The 21,911-nt window shown below is 38.8% G+C and overlaps 1 protein-coding gene across 2 annotated transcripts in view; it reads left to right on the top strand.

Annotated features, from left to right (window-relative positions):
• The first annotated feature begins 7,063 nt into the window (after positions 1-7,063).
• The window catches only part of LOC5567018 (neuronal acetylcholine receptor subunit alpha-7), a 414,734-nt gene continuing 399,886 nt past the window's right edge, over positions 7,064-21,911 (top strand). For both annotated transcript variants that reach the window (XM_021847824.1, XM_001651358.2), the window contains exon 1: positions 7,064-8,193. The gene's annotated coding sequence lies outside the window, so the exon portion shown is untranslated. The remainder of the gene's footprint in view (positions 8,194-21,911) is intronic.

The following is a 21,911-nucleotide window of genomic DNA, read 5'->3' as shown; positions in this document are numbered from 1 at the left end:
CGTAGATTATTGCGGGGAAATTTAAAAATTTGGATAGGCTCGCGGAAATAACGCGCAGTGGGCTATCTCCGCACAGAACAAAAATCACATACCGTGGTGCATCAATATCCGGACGCTGAAGAGGCACGAAATGTTCTAGCTCAATTTGCACGTCCTTATTTTCTCACATGATTAATGTGTGATATTTATACAATTAGCTTAAGATTACATCTCCACAAAAACGAAGAAAATTTCATGGAAAATATCAAAAATAGCATGTAAATCGTTAAAATAATGAAACAATGCTTGTCCTTAAATCCGGACACGTGAATCAATATGCCGGACACTCATGAATCAAAATCCGGACAACGTTAAATACATTGACTATATCTATACAAAATTCATTGAAATCAACAAGTAAATGATTTTTCCGGTAACGTAAAACATACATTTACTGTACAATGTAATATAATTAACAACATTATGTTTAATTAGAACATTTTTTACCTGCATTCAGTTTTGTGGTTCGATGCTAAACATGAGCTGCAGCGCCACAGAAACAATCGCGTTTTTAAGCAGTTTTTCAGCGCAAAACAATTGTGTTATCATTGATTACACTACTTTCCCACCTTTACTTTTAATTTTTTTCATATGTTCTTCAAAAATAGTACTTTTCACTGCAAATATATTGCGATATCGTTTTGTGTCCGGCTAGAGAAACACTGGCTCACAAACCCGGACAGCGTCTTTTTGCTTTTGATTTAGTTAATTTTCACACCGAATCACTGTTTTTTCACAACAAATTTTATAATTTACATTCACTTTTCTGAACCAAACAAGCAGTAAAAATAATATCTATTCACACATTCGCGAGTGAATCAATTCTGATAAGTCAATTGGAAACTTTACAGTATGAACTTGAACGACGCAGGAAAAAGGCAAAACTGACGTTGCGAATTTATTTTCATTTTTAATATTTTTATGGCAAAGCTTACTAGATGGAAAATTATTGTGAAATGATAAAATAAGTCTAAATCTTAAGATACGACGAAATATTACAAGATTATTGTTAAATTTCATCGATCAATCAATAAATATTATTTGAGTGTCCGGATATTGGTCCCGTCCGGATTTTGATTCATCACGGTAGTGTGCATTGAAGGCTGACTGAAAAAAAACATCAATCAATCACTACCAGGCATTGAAAACGTGAGCGAGCGTAATGAGCATTAACTTTTCACAATCAAAGCGACCATGTTTCCCGAGCGAACAGTTCCACTCAGTTTGAATCCAGTTAGTGATCATGATCGATCACTGTTAGGATAAACAATGAGCTCGGATTTTTACTTAGCAACACTAAAGTGTACGAGCCACGATTGCTACGAACTGGTTGGAATCAAAGCAAACCAAATTGAACCTAAATGTCACTGAATTTGCAAAAAAAAATGGTCTTGTAGGAACTTCAATCTTCAGCTTTCATATATTTCACAGATATTTCACACAGTTGCTGAGGACCCGAATAGGATGAAGCTTATGTCTTTCATACACTGAATTTTGCAATTGCAACTCACAATTTACTTCCAGCGCAAGGAGACGGCTTGTTGAATGAAAGTTCCATTATCAAATTAAACTATCAACTATCTTACTTGTGGATTACAGAATTATGCTTTCCCAAAAAAAACATCCCAATCTTAGCAAGATTAGCGGAAAGCGGAATCCGATAATGAATTTTCCGATACCTAGCTGAAAACAGTCACTAGTTTTACTATTAGGATGACCAAATGGAGTCATCCGTACAGCGCGGTACAAAACTACAAAACATGGTGGACTGCCATTTTCATTTTTGAAATTTCCCGCCAACCGACTTCGATAGCAGTCTCAAGCGAACTCCATTTGTCCGTCGCCTTTAGCCGTTCAGATCTGATTCATTGATTCTGAAAATTGAAATCAAACACAAAACACCTCAATATAAACACTAACCAAAGACAAATTAAAGACCTCCATGTCCCTTGCAGTTGCCCAAAATTTTATGGCTCATAAGGTAATCTAGAATGCCGTGAAAAGTGTACTGCGATCTGTCAAACTTGGGTACCTTTTGCACTACCGAGGGACGAAATGCAGTACTAGATGTGGTACCCAATCTGAGCCCGAGTGTGACGGACCTGCACTAACTATCCCTGTAGTATTCTCGAAAGAAGAGAAAAATTTCCTGCTAAAACTAAAATTGCTTAAAATCGGTTGATAGTGATCACTTGGTTTCTATGCTGATCTGCTCTGATCACGTAGGGGCTGTACTATTGAGCGTCAATCCTCAACGAGCGCGCTAACTCACCGCCTACCCCTTAGCTGAGCATCAACGGTGCCTACAATCGACTGATTTTTGATCATGAGCTGAGGATTTTCAATGCCTGATCACTACTTTTCTCATCGTTGGTTCATCAAAGAACCAAAGAAGAAATCTTGAAAATTGAGCCTTTCAATTAATTCCAATGCTTTTAGACACCTATCCCTCCATGTGAGACGCTAATTGGAATCGCTTAGAAGGAGACAGTATATGAGATATAAGAAGTCATCATGACAATCTTTCTTGTTAAAGTGCGTAAAACACAAATATAGAATCGAATTGTGGCTCACATTTTTACTTATAAGCCTGATTTGCTGCTGAACAGGAATCGCTAAAGAAATTTCCCGCCGATTCCTTGCAGAAATTTTCTACAGCAACTCCCGTTTGAACTGACATTTCTTTTCAGCTGCGTACTGCGATCAGAAAAAATAGCTTTCTTGATCGATTCCTTGCAGGAATTTCCCATGCATCAAGATAGGCCGAGAAATTACTTGTCAAGCTAAGTATGCTGTTTCGTTCAAGAAAAGTAAAGAAATTCCTTGACTGAAAGGGTCAAGAAATTTCCTACAGAGAGCCCCCTTTGAAGTGACACTTCTTCTCAACTGCGTACTGCGATCAGAAAAAAGTGATTTTCTTGACCATTTCTTGGGAGAAATTTTCCACGCATCGAGATAGGCGATTCCTTTTCTTGTCAGTAGCAAACCGGCCTTCAGCAGCGAATCAGGCTATAGAACAAAAAGGCTCAAATCCCATTTTGAGCTGCGCGATTCGATTGTGAATTCAATTAAAAACTTTAAACAATACCGTACTAAAACTGCGCCCCTCCGCGGAGCTCTTAGTACTTAGATGTTCATGAAAAATATAATATTTTGTTCAAATACTGGACGAGGGCATATTTGAAATATTTCATTTGTTCATAGCATACAAATAACTGTCGTAGAGATAATTTTTAAATTTGTTCCCGATTGTCACGCCAATGAAAAAAATCACACTTAACGACGAGCAAGGCTGACTTTGATGTTTAGCCTGGAAAATTTAGCAGCCTGAGTGTTTCAATTTTCCAGGAATCAAAATTTTTCTTGCAACGCGTAATATCGTTCGCAAAGAAGATCCATCGCAGCACTGGTTTTAACTCAAACAGAGCAGAACCACGCACTTGGAGGACTAGTACAGAGCAAAACAAAAGTTCTAAATTCACAAGTCACGTAATATTAGCCCGAGTCACAATAATATAATACACAAGCACAGCTATTATATCCAACTCTGCTAGCAAAATCCTCAATCTTGTCTTTTTTAGAGAATTTTGCAAGCAAAATGTTTCGACTTACATTATTTCGTGTTGAAAAATCAATGATTAATATGAAGTAATCGAGCCACTGATCCATTTACGTGCATTTTTTTTTAATTTGCAGTGTATAATCGTGTGAACAGAACATTCTCATAATATTGACAAATGTTGGATGCAAGAGCATTAAATGTTTCAGTATCACTCAAGAATGCAATTTACATTATTTGTCGTTGAATAATCAGTTATATATAATTTCACATGAAAATCAGGAAAGATTACGTGACATGTAAAACTAAGATTTTGTTGTTATGTAGCATATAGGGTTTCGGCTAGTTGGCTCCAGCACGAATGGGTTCGACTTTGATGCTGTAAGTCTCGTTCGTTCGTTTCTGACGAATAGATCGCAGACTGTGTTCGTGAATAATCAGTTTTCAGAATATTTGCCTATTACTTCAGGTGTACCTCATGGCTCAGTACTTGGGCCGATATTATTCACGTTATATACACTCCCGTGCATAAGTTTGGGTTCACCCCCTAAAAAACATGCAAAAGTGTTCAGTCCATATCTCTGTGATTACACGTCCAATTGAAACTCTCTAAGCCGCATTCGAAAGGCAAAGAGTTTTTCTTATTTCGTATGTATTTTTCAAAAAACATTCTTAGAATTTTGTATACTAAATTTTTACTTAAAGTTGTTACACTTTTCAAAAAACACACTGAAAAATCATATCTGATTTCCTCAGCATTGGATCGACCAAAATTTTAAATCAAAATGTCATTAAAATCGTAATCTTATATTCTTTGAAGAGACCCCACAAAATTTTTGCGGAAAAATCTGAAAAGTATTCAAAATCAATGAAACAGTCAGTCAAGTCATCGTGCAAAAGTTTGGGTTCACCCCTCAGTATGGTGTATCGTGCAAAAGTTTGGGTGTGCTTTCCAGATTTTTCCGTAAAAATTTCGTGGGGTTTCTTCAAAGAATATAAGATTACGATTCTAATGACACTTTGTTTCAAAATTTTGGTCGATCCAATGCTGAGGAAATTAGATATGATTTTTCAGTGTGTTTTTTGAAAAATGTAACAACTTTAAATAAAAATTTAGTATACAATATTCGAAAAATGTTTTTGGAAAAAATACATACGAAGTAAGAATACCTCTTTGCCTTTCGAATGCGTCTTAAAGAGTTTCAATTGGACGTGTAATCACAGAGATATGGACTGAACACTTTTGTGTATTTTTGAGGGGGTGAACCCAAACTTTTGCACGGGAGTGTATCAACGATCTCCCACTAAGGTTAGCAGGCTGTAATGTCCACCTTTTGTACTGTAGTGTACTTTAAGTGCTCAGGGCTTACTACTGACGCTGCTGTAGAATTGATGAACAATAATTTGCAAAGAATTTTGGATTGGGCTGTGGAGAATCATTTAATTCTAAATGCACGTACAACTCAGGCTTGTTAAATCAGCCGTTTTAAGAGGATGGTGGAAAAACCAGAAATAGTGTTGAATGGTAATCGAATTTTGTACTCTGATGTTGTAACGAGTGGGAATCATCGTTAAACAAAATTTCGAATGGAATAGTTTCATTCTACACCAGTGTGGGAAAGTTTATGCTGCTTTACGTACTCTTAGATCAAACGCATATTTTTTGAGTTCGGCTACGAAACTTCGATTGTTCAAAAGCTTAATACTCCCACATTTCATAACTTGCGACTTTATTATGACTCAGGCATCCAGAACTACAATGGATCGATTGAAAGTTGCACTTAATTGCTGCATTCGATTTGTCTACAATCTAAATCGCTACTCGCATGTTACTCCGCTACAGAATGCTTTGATCGGTTGCCCTTCTAACAAATTTCCTTCAGTTAGATCTGTTTTATTGTTACATAACATAATACGAACTCAATCTCCTAGTTATTTATTCTCAAAATTGATTCCTTTGAGAAGCGTACGAGGTAAAAAATTTGTTATAACGCGCGTAAGAACTTCTCACTATGCCAGTTCACTCCTAGTTAGAGGTATATCTTTATGGAATAATATACCATCGCATATTCAAAATACGAATTCATCATTAGGGTTTAAGAAAACATGTTTACAATTCTTTTATCATGAATAGATATAAATTTTCGTAGAAAGTTTTTTTTAATGTGTCATCTCATACTATTAATCTACGCTTAACAGACTATGTCTTATGTTTATGGAAAATAAAAATGAAATGAAATAAAACAAAATGAAATGAAATAAAAAAATTAAATGAATGTGTATATAGAAACTCCGTGTTTATAGGAAGGATGGCTCCGCAAGAATGTTTACCACAATTTATACACTCCCGTGCTCAAGTTTAGGGTCACCCACTTAAAACGTACAAAAGTGTTTTGTCCATGTATCTATGATTGTTTGAAACTCTCTATGGCTCATTTTTAAAAGATATCAGCTATAACATCGTAGATATTTTGATCGAGGCAATTTTTTTATTTTCTTTGCCAAATTTTTACTTAAAGAAGTGACATTTTCCAATCACATGGAACAAAATGAGAGGAAAAGATTTTTTCTACTTTTTTGTTCGGGTACTGTTAGACTTTGGGTTAAGATGTTTCTAAGTGTATTACTTTGTACATAAAATAATTTATTATAGTTTTGACCTGTACATGAATAAGATGATTCGAATTTGCGTGGCACAAGTTTGACCCATTTATTGTTTCTCGGAAAAACTTGTAAATTATCATAAACACCAGTACACAAAATTCATAAGATATATTTGGAAAAATACCTACGAAGTAAGAATAACTAACGCCTTTGTAATGCGCCATAGAGAGTTTCAATGGGGCGTGTAATCACAAAGATACAGTGACCCCACGCAGTTGAATCACCCACAATTTATGAATCAGCTGACTTCAAAAGACAAAATCATTATCAAACTTGTCACAAAACATCACAGAATTATTTTTACACATAGTTTCTTATCAGTAAAACAAATTCTGTGATGTTTTGTTACAAGTTTGATAATGATTTTGTCTTTTGAAGTCAGCTGATTCATAAATTGTGGGTGATTCAACTGCGTGGGGTGACTGTATAGCCAAAAAACTTGTATATGCTTTCTTTGAGGTGCACTCAAACTTTTGCACGTGAGTGTATACTTAAATTTGTATTACTTTGAGGTTGATCATGAAATTGCTTGGAATTTTGTCGCGAAATTCTAATTTCTGCCCAGGTGTGCGTAGTCAGGGTCGCGCGCATGTTTCTCCCGTCCCGGCCGTGTGGGGTGGTGCTCCGGCTCGTTCTGTTGCACACGTGGTGTTCGATTGGGGCACGAAGATGTTCTAAAAAAGGGCTCACGGGGGGTTTGAGTGCCTGCCTTCGGGTGAGTGCCCGTGTGCTAAAATCAGGGGGATATCCTGGCTCGGCATCTCTGGCTGGCTGGTCGGAGCCTGTGCTCCAGTTGGTGTTCCGGTTTAGGGTCGTGCTGTTGTTTTTGTATAAATTTGTTACTTAATGCTTTAAATATATGTGCAGTGAGAGTATACTTTTTCTTTTTGATTTAGTCACTATTAGCCACCTTTTATCTTCGTGAAAGATAACCGTTGAAAAAAGGAGGTAATCGCATTCGGGAAAACGGATTTTCCTGCGGTGGAACAAAAGAAAAACGGCCCAAAAGTTGCTGAGAGGTGGGGCAAGGTGGCAAACGAAGAAGATAAACGGAAAACCAAAAGTGAAAATGATTGGCATTGAATGTAGCAGGTGGAAATTGGGGAGGAGGAAAATCTGTTGAAGATGAGCTGGTGAACGGTTTTCCATCTCGGTTTGTGCTGATAGTGACAGCGAAAATTGGCCCTGCAGGATGCTGCTAGAAGGAGCATTAGAGGATGTAGTGATTTCTAATTCAGTTCTCCGGTTGTTAACGCGGTGAAAATTGAAATGAGTTTCCCCAGTTGGATTAGGACCATCGTGAAGCAGGAGTAGGAGCAACAGCAGCAGCACCAGTAATCAGATCAAAATGGATTTAGTGAAAAGCACCCAGTGGTTTTCGGTTGAAGAATTGTGAATGTGGGCCCCAGCCAAAACCGTGAAGCAATCTGCCCGACTGAGGCGAGAAATTTGTGGGATTTTTTGAAGAGTTCTCGAACGCCCTGACTTGGAAGGCTTTGTTGAAGAAGAAGAACCCAGGGCGATAAGGTGTGAAGCTGGGAAAAATTGAAAATTGGAAAATCTCTGAAAACTGATTAGTGGGAAATTTTCGCTTGTTGGAAAATCTGTAGGAGTGAAAAACGAGCCATGTGAAAAGTGTGCAGCACATAGGAAAAAGCGTGAGCGTTAGCCTGAAAAGTGAGCAGAGCAGGAGAGCCGAGGCTCAGGAAGATCCAAGCCAAGCAGGAGCAAAGTCGAGAGCTGAGAGTGTGGTCCAGTTCGTGTTTGGAAGCCCCTGGAGCTTGACGGAAGAAACAAGGGCTTATGTCGGGAGTGAGTGTATTCGATAAATTCTCACGTTCGCACGGTGTGTATGAGAGTCGTATCCCAATCAGCGACAATGTGTCCTGAACCCGGAGTGATTAGTGATAATGATCGATTCCAAAGAAGTGGTAATACGAATTTATAATCTAATCGTAGCTCATACCCAATGGATCTCAGTTGCAGTTCGATTCCTAAGCCTGGATTTTATTCGGTGCTATTCGACAAACAAAGTTCAATCCAGGGATATACCTCCTTGCAAGCGGATCTCCTGAAAAGTATTTTTCCTACCCTAAACCCATCGGCATATCTTTCTGCGTGCATCGGTGTGCGTAAGGACAAGAGCAAGCTTATATCCAGAGCGGGGAGTACCGTTCCGTTTGCGTGTATTTTACTGTGCATGCTCGGCCCGAGAACAATGAAGGAAACAGGCGCAAAAAATTTGTCCTTCAAAAGTGTGTTCTAAAACTCAACTTTTCTCCTTTCACAATAACCAACAACCTGTTTCGGAATCGGACTACAATTGAGCTCCCTCCCGCTGCTGAACATTGATAGCGCGTCTTGTGAGCCTGCTTCGAAAAACGTAAGGGATCTATATACCTGCAGTTTGGAATAGAAAAGAAAACTGACAGCCTCACGGAATTTTACCTCTTTGATGTTCATCACATTAATTGATTACCAAGTTTCGTCGGTTGTACCGTAGGGTTTGTACGACAAGTACGCCCACGATAGTGTTACAATATTGTCCTTATGGATTGCGACCTACTTTTCTATCAAGGGTTTCAATGCTAGTAGCTGTTACTCATTCTCGAGGTTTTTCTGCAAATATATCTTAGACGGATATACGTTTTGTACAGTCTATAAACTATAGTTTCATGTCTTTACTTCATAGTACGCCTTCAAAACATACAAAATCATTCAATTTTTGCAGAGAAATATACATTTCATGTTATGGACCTCTCCAATTGATTCTAATATTATCCGGCTCGCTGCCGAGGTTGTCTATTTTGGACCCACTTGGAATTGCTGATTTTGGACCCGTTTGTGTGGTTTTATTTATAAAACTGTTTAAATGTCTGTATTTCGACTCCTCAAACCAAAAATTTTTGGTGTATTTCAAGCTAGCATTACTGTATAATACTCCATTATACCCGTATTTAAATTATAATTTATAACATTTCCTCGATATTTGTGGGGCCCTTTCCTAATTGAAATAAACTTTAAGGTATGTTTCACTAATAATTTAGCCGCAAAAAAAATAAGTGATATCTCTATGAGGAGAAAACGCGCAAAAAACACCAGCACATAATTTTGTAGCATTTTTTATTAATTCATCAACGACTATCTCACAATTGGAGTTTGTCAATTCACAAAATACAAAAAAGTCTATGTCTTGTCTTGAAAGTGTGTCATCTATTTCCAGTTCAGAGACCATTTTCGAAATTTATCAAATTATTTTTAGGCTAGTCGGCCCATAACAATGTGAAAAATTGAGAAACCCTGTAGATAAGGGGGTCGTATACAAATTACGTTACTTATTCAGCAAATTAAAAAAAGTGTAATATAGAGGAAAAAGGAAAGGATGAATGTGGACAGATATTGCGTAACGCGATTTATGGACGTTTCCTGGTCATGAAATTGAAAGATAAAGAGTGAACATAGATCATACCAGCTATGAAATCAATCAGCGGCTTCAACTCAATTTTCTGGTTTATCACGTGAGTAAAACACACACATTGATCATGCACACTTACACACTGGATACAATAAAGCAAAATCTCACGTGAACAGTTACCAAACAGCTAATTGTGAACACATTTTTATCAAAATAATTTACTGATTCAAGCTATTACACGGTGTAGCTAGGATCTGATAGCAATCCTGAGATATATTTGACACTATCATATTTTTGTTAGGACCAAACAAAAGTTTATTCTTTAGCTCAAAGACAGTGTAGTGTTGGACTCCGTCTATTATATGCTTTTGAAACGTGCTTCTGAAAATCTGAAGATAACATTACAAATCTATCACGTAGTTATTGTATCACTTATGTATATTTGTCATCTTGTACTTTCTTCTCTTCCTTCAAATGACCATCTTCTTCAACAGTAGTTAGTAAGTAATCATTATTTTGATCAAGGCGTACCTGTCTGTTTGTTTATTTTTTTCTCGATTTCACGAAAACGTTGATTAGTTGATCAATTTTGTCGAGCACATTATATTTATTTCTCACTAGTGGTCCCGGTAAACTTCGTCTTGCCAATGGCAAGTTGCCATCAAGTAGGCTGTTGATAAACGCTATGGATCGTCCCATACAAAATGACAGTTCCGTCCATTCTCTTTTTTCCGACTTTCCCGGTGAATATATTGGGATTTTTTTTCACACAAATACGTCGGAACCCTTGACGAACAAAACGGAGAAATAATCATTCAGATCAATTGACCCGTTCGTAAGCCATTTCGTGACATACAAACACCATTCCATTTTTATTTATATAGATTACTCATAGGCGAGCGAAAAAATGACCGACTTGGGCCATCTTTGGAATGATTTCCGAACTTATATGGTTTTACACTTATGGATCTAATTTAGTTGTTCAACTTTGTCGAAGATATAAACTTTTGATTTTATCACTGGACTGCGATATAAGTGAATGCATTATTTACCCAATAGTGTTTTCTTAGAAGCAAATTTCTTACTCATAAATTTGTACGCGAATAGGTCTCATTCAGTTGATCAACTTGGTCGTAGACGCCAACTATGTATTTAATCACTGGATCGAGATATTAATGAAAAAAGCGGAGTGTTTACCGGCGAATAGATTTCATTTAGTTGAAAACATATGTCGAAGACATTAATTTTGTATCTTATTACTAGACTGAGATAAAAACGAATAAAATATATGCCTACGAGCGCTATCTGGTAAGTAATTTCCGAACTGATAAGAGTTTAGGTTACTAAGTTTTATTTAGATGATCAACTTTGTTGAAAACACCACCTTTGTGCCTCATCATTGGACTTAGATACAAGCAAATAAAATGTTTGCCCACTAGCGCGACCTTAAGAGTGTTCACCGAATAATTAAGTTCAAAGTGAATAGATCTCATTTAGTTGAACAAATTTGTCGAAGACATCCGGGCAAATAGGGCTCAATTAGTAGACCAACTTTGTCGAAGACAATAATTTTCTATCTAACACTGGACTTATAAAATTATATACTGGATTTATTGGACATAAGCAAAACAAATATTTTTACGCCGAAAACTTATTTCATATTTTACTTCTACATGCAATTTTGGTTGGAGTGAATTTTGAATTAAAACATTCACCTAGTGGAAGTCAGCAGTCCTGAGATCAACTTTGCATAAGATATTTTTCCTATAAATCTTTTTATTTTCAAGATATTGGCGCTACAAGTACTGTCCTATTTATAGGAAGACCAGACCAGAACCAGACGGTGTTTCTATGATTTTGACTTATTTCTTAGATTTACGCTTAATTTTTTCCAAAATTTTTCGAACTGTTGGATACATGGACAATTTGGTGCACTGATACTTTTACAGCTTATATGAAAATTTGCAAAAACAAGCTATCAAAATAATACAAAATAAAATTGCATATGATTGTTGAATTCCTCCGATTGAACAACGTTTGAAATTAAAAATTATATATTAATCACTACGAAGCTGATTAGAAGCTATATCAACTCATTAATAAATTCTAATCAATTACATCAGTTTGAATTGAAACAAAAAATCGAATGAAGAAAATCGATTTACTTGATTTTGGGTGCTCCTAACATCGATTCAAAAAATCGATCAATCGGAAAATATCGATTTTTGGAACATCGATTCAAAATCGCCCATCGCTATACCCGGTACATCTACCTTACGTTCGGCATGGTTAAAATATTGGTACGGAATTTGAAAATTGAAGAATTTTCGCGATTATTTCTCCTGATCTAGATTCAGCAAAAAAATAAAATGTGTAAGGCTCTTTGCAGTAAATCCTTAATTTTCAAAATGATTGAAGGAAATTCTTCATTGATTCCAAAAAGATTTTCTCTAGGACAACCTAGGAGCTTCTCTGAAAATTCTTCAAGAATTGCTCCAGGAGTTCCTACGCTGATCTTTTTGTCATCATTAATTTTATTAGGAATTATTAGGAATTCCTCTTTAACTCTTCACAATTCAATGTGTTCTTCACGAATTTCTCGAAAAATTCCTCCATACAATCAATCAGAGATTTCTCATGATGTCTAATCAGAAGGTTCTCTTGAATGTCATCCAGGAATAACTCGTTTTTAACTCTTTCGAAGATTTTGAGCAATTTTTCAAGTGAATATTATTTAAGTCTATGTTTAATATTTTCTTCCAATAACCGATTAAGCAATAAATCAGGGACTCTTACTCTGCCCTTTTTCGCCTACTTCCCAGTCAACATTTTGGTTGGTATAATTTTTGCTATACATCATTTTATAAGAATCAATTCAATTGTATAGAATGCATGAAAAGGCTATAAACCTACCAAAGTGGAGACTATATGCGTACTTGGCACGACTTTTTCAGACTTTTTGCGACCAGAAATACAATGCCTCAAAATTTGGATGAAAATAAAAAAAGTTTCTAGCAAGCCTCGAACGCGGGACTTCTAGATCAGGAATCTATTACCTTACCACTGTAATACCAACGGTTGCCAATATTAATGCATGTTTCATGTACAGCGACACGTGCTTTGTTGTTCTTCGAGGCCCATAGTCAGCAGATACCAAGTTTGGGTGAAATTTTTGCTAAGTTATTGCGATTTCATATGATGCTTTCTGGATTGATATATGATCTGTCAGTTTATATAACATAACGCGATTTTGTGATGCACTATTTACAACATGTTTTGTTGTCAACACAGATTGTCATTTATGAATCGTATTGGAGATTTTTATGCATCTTAAGTTGACATTGATAACGCTTAATATGGCATCTTGTGCGATTCTGAATTTTGACGTACGAATATGTGATTTTGGATGCACATTCTTATACGATACGTGGTTCACTGGGGTCCCATGTTTTTTATGTAAACTTTTTGGACCGCTGGACATTATATGTAAACCTTATGGAACGGCAGTACAGGAGTTATTTAGGTATTGCACTAGAAGTTTGAACATTCATTCCCGATCTAATCAGGGTTGCAGCAGTATACGACAAACAGGCTCTTGTAATGTGCTAAAAATTATGATTGTTACAGAGAGCGATAAGTGAGAGATTCTCTCAATTTTCTCAGGATTCAATCCTTGGTCCAGGATCTTTTCGTAATGGAAAAGTTACAGAACCGATTCGGATGCATTCAAAATGGCTTGTCTTTCAACTACTGATGCCAATACCAGACTAAGGAAGGCTCCCAGAAATTCTTGTAGGAATTATATTTCTGAAGACAATTTCTAAAAATATTCCTGGAATGATCCCTGGTTCCGGATCGGTTCTGGAACTTTTCGTTTTGAAAATTAATTTGACTACCCTGAGTTTCGGGTCGTGGCCGCATCTCTCCATCCTCGGTTCTGCCCCACGGTCACCAAATCGATACGCACTTGATCCGCCCACCTAGCTCGCTGCGCTCCGCGCCTTCTTGTACCAACCGGATCCGAAGCGAAAACCATCATTTCAGGGTTGCTGTCCAGCATTCTTACAACAGGCCCTGCCCATCGTATCCTTCCAGCTTTGGCCACCTTCTGGATGCTGGATTCGCCGTAGCGTTGAGCGAGCTCGTGGTTCATCCTTCGCCGCCACACACCGTTTTCCTGCACATCACCAAAGGTCGTCCTAAGCACCCGACGTTCGAAGACTCCAAGTGCTTGCAGGTCCTCCTCGAGCATCATCCACGTTTCATGCCCGTAGAGAATTACCGGCCTTATGAGCGTTTTGTACATGGTACATTTGGTGCGGGCGTGAATCTTTTTTGACCGCAGCTTCTTCTGGAGGCCATAGTAGGCCCGACTTCCTTTGACGATGCGCCTCTGTATCCCCGTCTATCATAACACTGCTACCTAAGCGAGCCCTGTCGCGGTCGGCCCCACCAGCTAACATGTACTTTATCTTGGCAGCATTCATCACCAGACCAACCTTTGCTGCCTCGGTGTACTGGTCTGCCCCCTTTCAAATGTTCTGCCGACAAGGTCCATATCATCCGCGAAGTAAACAAATTGACTGGATCTCGTAAAAATCATATCCCGGCTGTTAAGCCCGGCTCTCCGCATAACACCTTCTAGCGCAATATTGAACAAAAGACACGAAAATCCATCACTTTGTCGTAGTCCCCGGCGGGATCCAAATAAACTGGAATATTCGCCTGAAATCTTTTGCACGCCTTCCATCGTTGCTCTTATCAGTCTTGTGAGCTCCCCAAGAAAGCTGTTCTCGTTCATGGTTTTCCATAGCTCTACGCGGTCGATACTATCGTATGCCGCCTTAAAATCGATGAAAAGGTGATGCGTTGCACAGCTAAAAATATGTTGTAAATATCAGTTTGTTTTCATGCACATATTTGGAGCATCAAAATAAACTGAAATGTCAACGACAAATCGATAATTTTTCAACCGATCTGGGATAATACTTCGTAGGCCGCATTTAGAATGGTGATCGCTCGAAGTTTCTCACAATCTAACTTATCGCCTTTCTTACAGATGTGGCATATTACCTCTTTTTTCCACTCCTCCGGTAGCTGTTTTGTTTCCCAGATTGTGCCTTTCAGCCGGTGCAGACAAATAGCCAGCCTCTCCGGGTTCATTTTTATGAGTTCAGCTCCGATACCATCCTTACCAGCAGCTTTATTGTTCTTGAGCTGGTGAATGGCATCCTTAACCTCCCTCAAAGTGGGGGCTGGTTGGTTTCCATCGCCCGCAGTACTGACGATGGCATTTGCTCCGTTGTCCTGTCCTTCATTGCCAGTGCTCTCAGCGCCATTCAAGTGTTCGCTGAAGTGCTGCTTCCACTTTTCGATCACCTCACGCTCGTCCGTCAAAATGCTCTTTATCCTTATCCATACCATTCCATATCCCTGTACATCTGCACAGTACCAAAAAATAATGTGATTTACGTCTTTTGGGATGCACATAAAAGAAGCGAGCAGAATGACGTAAATTTGAGTCTAATTTCAAATACGTTAGTGTCTGATTCGGGAAATGTCGATCACAGTTCCATCGTTTTCGTGTCCTTTAACATGTAAAATTACATTTTTTGTTCAATACATCTTCAAGGACACGTTTTTGTGTCGTTCAATCACTTACATCATGTGTCATTCAGTCATAACCAGAATTACGTCCAGAATAATTTTCATTATTTTTAAGAGTGTGGGCTCGCGGCACGAAGCCGTTGCGGAATGCATTGAGCTTCTGATAGAACTTGCGTGTTTCTTGAAACGGGCACAGCTGTTCCATCTCCTCACACTCCGTCTCTTCCAGGTGGCGTTTTTTTCTGCCGAAAGAGGCGGGTCTGCTGCTGCCGTTTCCGTCTATAACGTTCCACGTTCTGCCGGGTCCCTTGCTGCAGCATGACCGCCCGCGTTGCATTCCATCTCCTCCAGAATCTGCCTACATTCCTCGTCGAACCAATAGTTCCTTCGACTCCGTCCCACGTACCCGACCTTGCTCTCAGCTGCATCATTGATGCTGCTTTCACTGTTCTCCAGCAGTCCTCAAGGGTTCATCCAGCTCCTCTTCCGGTAATGCAGCCTCGAGGTGTTGCGCGTATGCCGTTGTGACATCCGGTTGTTTAAACCACTCTAGGTCATAGCGGGGCGGCCGTCGGTACCGTACATTGTTAACGACGGAGAGTTTTGGGCGCAGTTTGACCATCACCAGATAGTGGTCAGAGTCGATGTTAGCACCACGAAAGGTCCTGACGTCGATAATGTCGGAGAAGTGCCGACCATCAATCAGAACGTGGTCGATTTGCGATTCTGTCTGCTGTGGTGATCTCCAGGTGTATTGTTACGGAAGGCTGTGCTGGAAGTAGGTGCTACGAATGGCCATATTCTTGGAGGCGGCGAAATCAATTAATCGTAAGCCGTTTTCGTTCGTCAGCCGGTAGGCACTGAACTTTCCAGTAGTCGGTCTGAATTCCTCCTCCTGGCCAACCTGAGCGTTTAGATCTCCTATGATGATTTTGACGTCGTGGCTTGGGCAGCTGTCGTACTCGCGTTCGAGTTGCGCGTAAAAAGCGTCTTTATCATCATCAGTGCTTCCGGAGTGAGGGCTGCGCACGTTTATTATGCTGAAGTTGAAGAACCGGCCTTTGAGCCTCAACTTGCACATTCTTTCGTTGATCGGCCACCACCCGATCACGCGCCTCAGCATATCACCCATCACTATAAAAGCTGTTCCCAGCTCATGTGTGTTGCCGCAACTCTGATAGATGGTATGGTTATCTCTAAACGTTCGCACCATTGATCCCTTCCAACACACTTCCTGCTACGCTACGATGCCGAATCCGCGGTCCTTCAGCACGTCAGCGAGTATGCGTGTGCTCCCGATGAAGTTGAGAGATTTACAGTTCCACGTACCGAGCTTCCAATCGCTAGTCCATTTCCGTCGCTGTGGTCTTCGCCGATTGTCCCGGTTCGTATTCTCTCGTTGATTATTCGTTGATTGATTTTTTACGGCTGGCTTGCAGGGCCTGACACCAACCCCCCAGATTTCCGGAGGACCATTCCCCCTAAATATTCGGAGGACCATAGTGCACAGTTTAGCTTAGAGTCCTTCTTTGTCACTCGGACGATGATCAGCCGCCCCTGACATGGGGAACAGACGCTGTTGTGAGCCGCTCCTAACATGGAGTACAGACGCTCAAGGTTTGCAGAAGCAAAAGCAAAAGCAAACCCCCCCTTCCCTGTCAGCATGCGACCAAAGTTCCCACCGGGGGTTGGTTACCCGATGTTCCCCAAGGTTACTCGTACCCCGGCCAGTACCACGAGGAGGTAGGGATAGGAGTTGCTGGCCAAGAGGCTAAGGACCGCACAGACGGGTCTATTTTATTCCTTCAGGTACGCAAGGTACCAATGGTACGCCATGCCTAGCCATTTACCAACCAATAATAATTCCTGGTTCCAAATCGGTTCCAGAACTTTTCATGCTGATTTTTTTTTTTCAAATGACTCTTACAGCAAAACCTGATGGTAGTAGAGTCCGAGCAGTTAATGTTAAGCTAATGTCCGAGTTAATGTCTAATCTCAGTGGGAAAAGCTGAGTTTTCTCTTGGATTTAACCTAGGAACCATTTTAGACATATACTCACAACATAATATTTTTATTCTACATGTATGAAATTTCCCCCGTGACCCCATTAGATACAGGTTTGCCTTGTTGGCTTCTGATTCATTACTTTTCAAATTCTATATACAATTTACGTTACATCGAAGCATCACATTATGTATATACATTATACAACGGCTCCATCCCATTACCCCGAACGCCACTACTCCGAACGCCACTACCCCGAATGGGTCACTTCTCCGAAAGCCATTACCCCAAATGGGTCATTACCTCGAACGCCACTACCCCGAATGAGCCATTACCCCGAATAGTATGAGATACAGTTTGCCGATATATGCATAATTGTCCCATGTTCCAAAATATGCATCGAGAAAAACGCGTTTAAAGATTTTAACACATTTACGCCTCGTATTGTCCAGGTGTGTGGTAAGTTGAATTAAAATCTTTACAACAGTATAAAGAATAGCGTGTTCATTAGAGTCAAGAGTTTTAATTAGGGGAATAAAGTAAATTTAGCTACGAAATTCAAAGTGGGACTGTTATGCTTACAAATACGGGGGTTTTGGTGAATTTCTACGCATAACAGTCCCTCTGATGGTAGTGACCAATTATGTGCTAAGCATACTGCTGTAGATAACCGTTCTTACGCATAGATTGGTAGAGGACGTATATCCTCAAGACTTTGTTAAGGCACCTAATGACGGCTCAAGTGATATGTGCCAAACGGAGCCACGTGTGGGGAAGTGAAAAAAAAACGATTTTACAGTTTGGGATGGAAAGCAAAATTTTCTGTATGTGTGATTATGAGACAATATATGAGTTAGTGACGACGAAGGGATGTCCTCAAGGAGGAGTGTAATCGCCCTTACTGTGGTCTCTTGTAGTAGACTAACTCCTTAGAAATTTAATAGATCAAGGTTTTGAGGTAATTGTATATGTCGATGATGTGGCCATCTTGTTTCGTGGAAAGTTTGATAACACGATTTCCGATCGATTGCAAACTGCGTTAAACATTACTCTCAAATGGTGTAGGAAAGAGGGGTTAAACGTTAACCCTTCAAAAACTATTATCGTGTCTTCTACCAGAAGGAAAAAGGTAAAGCTTATACAGCCTTCTTTGAATGGAGTTCAAATTCAATTTTCGGAAGAAGTTAAACACCTTGGGGTTACTTTAGTTAAGAAATTGAACTGGAACTCTCATCTGAGCAAGGTCATAAGTAAGGGTACTGATGCCCTAAGGGTCTGCAATAAAGCCCTTGGAAAAATTTGGGGACTGCGACCTAATATGGTAAACTGGATTTATTCAGCAATAGTCCGACCAAAAATTACACTGCGGAACACGTTTTTGTCTCCAGCATCCGAAATACCTCTATTAACTTAATTAAGGGTTGCTGAATTCATTGCCGTTTACAGAAATATCCTAGCACGTCTAGTTTTTGAGATATTAGTTGTTGAAAATGCAAAAATTGACTATTTCAGCCAACTTGCATGCAAGTTTTCCAGCTTGTAAGGTAATATATTGGATTAATTTGCCACAGAATTCAAACTTTATGTGCATAACAATACTTATCATCAAAGGTTATAATACTTTTTATGCGGAAAAGTTATTTTTCGATGGTTTAGAAAAGTATTGTATTTTGCCATATAAGAGAAACAGAGATTTTTGTATGGAGACTGCAAGCATGTTGAAAAAATCGGTTTAATCTCAATTTAATCGTGAAATTTCAACCAAAATGTATCTAAAACGAAAGTTTAAGTTCTCTTTTGCATGTTTGGTGGATAAGATCACAAAAGAGTTTGATAAAATATACTTCAAATTTGAGGTAAACATCAATGAAACCATTGTTTTATGCAACTTTGGCGACCTGTAGCTAAAAATTGTGACGTGCTGGAAAATTTCTGAGAACGGAATCAGATTCAGTAACTCCAAATCTACTAGAGACACATAATTTGGTCCTTGAGATACGCAAAAATGTCATTTTTGTTGCGCTGTGTTAGTTATGCTTCATTGGTATGGTGGTCCAAGACAAATGAGGTAACCGCTCAGAAGAAGCTGGCTAAGTTGCAAAGACTTGCTTGTATATCAATGACAGGGGCAATGAAAAGTACACTATCGGTTGCCTTGGATGCCCTTCTTAATATACTGCCTTTGCATCAATTCATGGAGTTTTCGGCCCTGGTATCAGCAAGGTAATCGCTATGGGGCGTAGTCCCACTGTGTTCCAAGCTGAAACACAAGCCATCATTGATTGTACAAATGTTTGTCTCAAAAGAAACTATAGGTTTGCAAAGATCTGTATTTTCTCGGACATTCAAGCAGCTTTGAATGCTCTAAAGGCATTCACATGTAGATCAAACTTAGTGGGAATGCATTCTTTCTCTGAAGCAATTGGCCAGTAGGAACGAAGTAACATTGTACTGGGTGCCCGGCCATTGTGGAATTGAGGGGAATGAAATCGCCGACAATCTAGCAAGACAGGGTGCAGCTTCGAGCTTTGTCGGCCCTGAACCTCAGGATAAAACTGAAAAATTTGGAAATGTCCATGGTAGAATCCAATTGGAACGCCACGGATACAAGCGAAAAGATTCATAAAACCCAGTCTAGCTAAAGCCCAGGCTACACTATGGCTTATCAGGTGGCCAATAATCAAAAAAGTGATGTGCCCCAAATTTCAATTCTTGTTCGCCATTTCATTGTAAACATGTCTGCTAAGAAATCCCCAAAATATTAGGGCATGATTTACATTGCACACTCAGATATGAGGTGCCAAAGTTGAGCCTATGGAGAAAAACTTGTTTTTATTAACATAAACTATGGTTTACTCAAATGATATAACTTTTTTTTCTATAATACTTACGTAAAATGTTTTTACACCATTTGAAAGCTTACAAAAAAGGCTACCTAGAAACAATAAAGAAAAATCAAAAAAAGCTTCAAAATAGTGGCTTTTATGATGTTTTTTTTATGAAGCGGTTAAAAAAATCGAATAAGCTTATAGTTAACACATCGAGTATGTTACGAAGAAATTCGTAAGAAGAATTTAGCTGCACAAATTTGCACTTTTTTAATTTAAGGCTTTTTGAATTTTTCCAATATTTTTAACCATTTTCTATTGAAAACAGCTAAAAACTAATTCAGAAAATAACTGAATTTCGCTAAATCATTCAAATAATCATTTCTATGTAAGTTTTAATATTTATAATGGTTTGCACAACGTTAATCGCATAAATGGCGTATATGCATTATATGTAACAAAGTTTAATATTTCGCTATAGGCCCTATTCAAAAGTTAGTCTCGAAAACTTGTTTTTGAAAATAAAACATCAAATTTGTATCATAAAACTCATAAATACGACATGAGATGGAAAAAATATTTTTGGCCGCCAGTCTGTATGGAAACCGCCCATAGTGGGCTATACTGAATCTTAGTAAAGGAAATCTTAGGGTAATAACTGGCCTGATGACCAGTCACTGCCCAAGTAGGTATCATCTTAAAAAGATAGGAAAAATACAATCCTCTGAGTGTCGTTTTTGCAAAGCTGAAAACGAAACTGCTGAGCATTTACTCTGCAACTGCGGAGCATTGCTTGATCAAAGAATGTTAGCATTTGGAAAAGGGTCATTAGAGCCCTTGGAAATTTGGCAAGGTAGTCCTAATAGGGTAATAGACTTTATAAAACGAGTTGTGCCCAGTTGGGACAGTGTGACACATCAACCAATGGCTATCACATCTCAATTGTGAAAGGATATTTGATGAGCACCAAATAAAATATGGATCATACCACAATATTCCTAAATAATGGAAGCAGTGGTTAAAAGGCTCTACAGATGAGAAAAAAAAAATGAGTTAGTGAAAGAAAGAGTGGATGAGTGAGTTAGAGAGTTTATAAGATGTTATAAATTCATATATCGACTCTTCCAGCTGCAGGCTTGACATGAACTCATCTGTGAATTCAAGGTTATTCTGCGAAGTAAATACTTAATTCAAAATTCACGACACAAATCTTCACACGATTTGACATTTCTTTGGACTTGGTTTGCAAAATCATGATATTTGATACATCGCAAATGAAGCTTTAGAACCACCAACATATTTGCCACTTGTACCGAAGAACCAATCATCCGGAATAGCCCAGTTTATGGCCAGGTCACCCAAAACCTCTTAAACTATTCTTCTTTTGACTTGACTTTGACTTCGTCTTGACTTCATCAAGTTTGATATGTCGCAAGATAGGTCTCAGAACCGCCAATATAATGGCCACCTCCCCTGGAGAACAGGGTATCCAAATTTGGGAATTTATGTAGTTTGATGTTGCCAGCTAGGTTTCAGAACCGATGATTTAGAGGCCATTTCCCCCAGGGAACCGGGAATTCGGAACAATCCTACATGTGGTCAAGTCATTCGAATACATTTGAACCACCTTTAGACATGATTTGCAAATTCATGAAAAATGATATGTCGCAAGCCAGGTTTCAGATTCGCCGATATAATATGGCCACTTCAGCCAATGAACCGGTATTCGGAACAACCCAGCATGTGGCAGTCATCCAAAAACGGTCGAACTACACAGATAGAAAATTTCCTGTAA

Source organism: Aedes aegypti, chromosome 2 (genome assembly GCF_002204515.2).
Source record: "Aedes aegypti strain LVP_AGWG chromosome 2, AaegL5.0 Primary Assembly, whole genome shotgun sequence".
In the NCBI taxonomy this organism is placed as follows: Eukaryota; Metazoa; Arthropoda; class Insecta; order Diptera; family Culicidae; genus Aedes; species Aedes aegypti.
Note: the sequence above shows the minus strand (reverse complement) of the source record. Positions and strands in the feature narration are given on the sequence as shown.